This window comes from Elephantulus edwardii, unplaced genomic scaffold, assembly GCF_000299155.1.
Source record: "Elephantulus edwardii isolate Elephantulus edwardi_28Jun2011 unplaced genomic scaffold, EleEdw1.0 scaffold00331, whole genome shotgun sequence".
NCBI classification, from domain to species: Eukaryota; Metazoa; Chordata; class Mammalia; order Macroscelidea; family Macroscelididae; genus Elephantulus; species Elephantulus edwardii.
Window position 1 is genome coordinate 900095 of NW_006400081.1, and position 4448 is coordinate 904542.

At 41.8% G+C, this 4448-nt stretch overlaps 1 pseudogene; it reads right to left on the reverse strand.

The window, feature by feature from the left end:
- Nucleotides 1-1849: 1849 nt before the first annotated feature.
- Nucleotides 1850-4032, reverse strand: LOC102866456 (annotated as a pseudogene).
- Between the last annotated feature and the right edge of the window lie 416 nt (nucleotides 4033-4448).

Consider the following 4448-nt stretch of genomic DNA (forward strand, 5'->3'; position numbering starts at 1 on the left):
CTGACATCCATTTTGGTCTTTTCTTCCTCTTCTGTCTTTGTAATGACCATGTGCACTCTTCCTGGATGATACCTTTGACATCCTCCCACAACTCATCTGGTCTTCGCTCATGTGGTTCAAATCCACTAGCTGTTCCTCAAGAAAAACATGGACTATCTCCTTCCATGCCTCTGAAAACCACTGGAGGGTCAGCTATCTGTCAGTTCCAACTTGATAGCATACAATGACACCACCAATAACTCTTAGCTATCATTAAATCACCTGTGACTCACAGCAATCACAATCACCGAATGAATGATCCTCCCTGCTTCTGTCAGTTGTAGATGGCACTCCAACAGGTCCATGGGTTTTCACGGGTAGATTTTTAGAAGCAGATTTCCAGGCCTTTCCCTCTGGTTCATCTTGGCCTAGATTCTCTGTATCTAAGAGATAGGTAGTGACTGCACATGACCTCCACTGGATGGAAACTGAGCTCAGATTTCCTATGAGGGAGGTGAGAATTATATCAATTAACTATTTCTACTCTCATCTGCTTTCCATAGAGAGCTGCTTTAAAACATTCACATCTAAAAGATTTCCCAGCAAGTGATGTAAATGTTTTGAATATATTTAATATTGCTGTAGCATTCTTCCTAAAAACTGAAGCATCTTTATTTTAAGATTGTTTTGTATGTACAAAAAAGTGAACTTGTTCATTTTAATAAAAAATTAATGCTCATGAACTAAATACAAATTATTTTTAAAAGACACAAACACTCTATAAAAATAGTAATCCTATTATGAATAATGTAAAATAGTAGTAGAATCACTTTGACCTGTCAAATCTCTTTTTTCTTATTGAAGAGGACATTGTCAAGTTTGCAATTTGAATAAAGATTACTTTTAAGTTTAATTGACTCCTAAGTGAAAGAAAAATGTCCTCATTCCTTTCAAATATTAGTAATTTAGATAATAAATCTCACCTTCAAAGTCAGTTGGTAATATCTATCTAGGATATTGGTGTATAATTTTAAAATATGTCTTTTGTACTATAAAAAATAAAAAATCATATGAGGAAATGTCAAACTGCCTTGAAGAGTGGTTGTACTATTTTGCAATCCTACCTACAGTGTGTAAGAGTTCCTATCTCTCTACATCCTCTGCAACTTTTATTACTTGCTGTCCTGTTAAATTTTGCCACTGCTACTGGGTGGTTTTGATTTGAATCTCTCTTAATGCCAGTGGTTTTGAGCATTTATTAATGTGTCTGTTGGGCATTTGAATATTTTCCTCTGTGAAAGGTCTTTCCATGTCTTTTGTCCATTTAGTAACCGTGTTATCGGTTTTATTCCTTTGGAGGCTCTGTAGAAGTCTGTAAACTTTTGATATGAGACCCTGTCTGAAATGGTACTGCCAAATGTTTCTTTCCTAATCAGTAGGTTTTTCTTTTAACTCTGTCAGAAAATGTTTTTGATGCACACAGGGATGTAATCTTTATACCCTGAGAAAATTAGAACAGAGACACAAATGAGACTTGTACACCAATGTTCATAGTAGCACTATTCACCATGAGAAATAAGAATACAAACTTGAAGGCAAACCACTACCTCCTACATTAAATGGGTCTTGTCTCCCATACTCCAGTGAAATAGTTGGCCATGGCAGGGGAGTCCTCCCAGATGGCAAATGACAATCCTTGGTTGCCTCTTTAAAATAAAATTGGAAGAAGCATCCTGTCTCCCCAGGCACAACAGAAAAGGGAAGCATAATTAATGGCTACATCCCAGGCTGGCGGTTACAGAGGGGTCAGGACCTCTTCAGTGCCTGAGAAAGGACTGAAAGGAGAAGAGGCATTAGCAAGGTAGGGCTCTTAGCTTTCACCATCAGACACTGTAGTGAGGGTTGGGGCCTCAGGCTGCCCCTCAGGGACATGGTCTCTAGTCTTCAACAGATATTTGGTCCACTGGTACAACTCATTCAAGCTTAATTCTTGGATTATGTTCTTCTCAGAGAAAGTCCAAGAGACACTTTGTCCTTTCTTGTCAATCCATGGCCACTGCATGACCTCCTTGCCATCTCAGAACAGAATCAAGGTAGGGAGCTGCTTGGTGAGGGGTGATGTGCTCACTTTGAACTGTGTACTAACATCAGTATATCACCCAACAACTACCTTCCCACAATTTAGCCACATACAGTTTTACTTGAGGAAGAGGTCAGCATAGAAAAGAGCAAATGATGGCCACTTATCAGACCAACTGGCAAAGAGCTCCACAATCCAAATGACCCTCTTATCCTGTTGCAGCTCCTTAACAATGGTTTTAACATTGAAGTACTTGATGTGCCCATGTCCAAGGGGAGTTGGCATATCATCAAGAACATTGCATAGAGCATGATAGAAAGCAGGACCATGAAAATATCTGGGTGGAAGCAAAGAAGCGCCTTGGCTAGACATGAAGATGTTGCCTGTCAAAGTCATATGAATTGCCATCTTCGCGCTGTGTGGGGGAGTCTATCAGAGTGGCAGCAGCTTTCTCACAAGTACAAAAGAGGCAAAGAGTAGGGCTGAAAGCAAGTAGTAAGGTTAGGCTAACCATCATGACAGCCATGGCACAGATTACAGCAACACAATCAAAGGTGCCAAGTCCACCACCTTTCTGGCTTTCTAAGAGCTTTCTTATATTGACTTTCCCAGAACACTTGATCGTGCTAACGTGAAACCTATACTTGAACCGAGAGGCAGTCATCAGAACAGAGCAAGGAGACACTGCATGGTTAAAATTGGGAAGGGCGTCCATCAGGGATGTATTGTGTCTCCATACCTTTTCAATCTGTATGCAGAACAGGTCATCTGGGAGACTGGGCTGTACAAAGAGGAATGTGGCATCAGGATTGGAGGAAGACTCATCAACAATCTGTGTTATAAAGATGACACAGCCCTGCTTGCTGAAACTGAGGACCTGAAGCACTTGCTGCAGAAGGTCAAGGACTGCAGCTTCCTATATGAATTGAAGTTCAACATCAAGAAAACAAAGATTCTCACCACTGGGCCAATTGGCAGCATCATTATGGATGGTGCAGAGACTGAGATTGTTAACTGTTTTAGTTTGCTTGACTCCACAGCTAACACGTGGCACCAGCATCCAGGAAATCAAGAGACAAATTGCCTTGGGAAAGTTAGCTCTCAGGGACCTTTCCAGAGTTCTGAAGAGCAACAACATCAGGCTGGAGAATAAGGTGCACCTGATCCAGTCTATAGTCTTCACAATTGCATTCCATGTGTCAGAGAGCTGGACAGTGACTAGGGATGATAGAAGGAGAATTGATGCCTTTGAGCTGTGATGTTAGAGAAGAGTGTTGAATATGTCATAGATTGCTAGGAGAATGAACAGGTTTGCCCTAGAGAGGGTGAAACTGGGCTGCCCTTTGGAGTCAAGGATTCTGAAGCTTCATCTGACATACTTTGGGCATGGTGCAAGAAGGGACCAGTCCTTGGAGAAGGATGTCATGTTTGGGAGAGTGGAGGGATGGCACAGGAGAGGAAGGCCCTTGATGAGATGGAATCGATTCAGTGAGTGGGATAATGGGAGAAGGTGTGTCAGTGACAGTGAGGTTAGCACAGGATAGACCAGGATTTAGGGCTCTTGTACATAGGGTTGTTGAGTCACAAGCGACTCCACGGCACATAACAACAGCAACAATAATTCTTAAAGTGCTATTGAGCAAGAGTTACTCTTTAAAATGTGCCTGGCCTAAATTATGGTATTTTAATTCAACTCAAATGCATGCGAAAGTCGGCCAACAAATAAGAAAATCAAAGGACTGATGCCTTTGAATTGTGGTACTGAGGAAGAATACTGAACAACTCTTTCTTAGAAGAAGGTCAGATAGTGTGCTCCTTACAAGCAAAGTGGTGAGAATTTGTCTCACATACTTCGGACATGTTATCAGGAGAAGCCAGTCATCATTCTCAGAAAGGCAGAGAAGGGCATCATGCCTGGAAACGCAAAGGGTCAGTGAAAAGAGATGAGTACCTTCCACGAGATGCAGCGACATAGTAGCTTAAGTCACAATGGCTTGAGCGTGGTGGAGATAAAGTGGATGGGGCAGGATTTGACCTGGTGTACAGTAGGTAACTATGAGTCAGACCTGACTTGACAGCAGTTCTGGTGACCTAATGGTAAGAACCTGGACTGTAATCCCAAGGCATTTGGTTCAAATCCACCAAGTGTTCCACAGGAGAAGGATCACAACTTATTTATTTCTGTGTGTCTAGAAACTCTGAATACTCCCTAGAGCATCTGTTTGGTGTGAAGGTATACACCACCACCACCACCACCACCACCACCACCACTACCACTACAACAGTTTCTTACAAAAACTCTATGAGGCAGCTCCCATTATCATGCCATTTTAGGGCTGACTGAAATGAAGAAACAATGCTGCTTGATCAAAGTCACACAGCCAGCAAG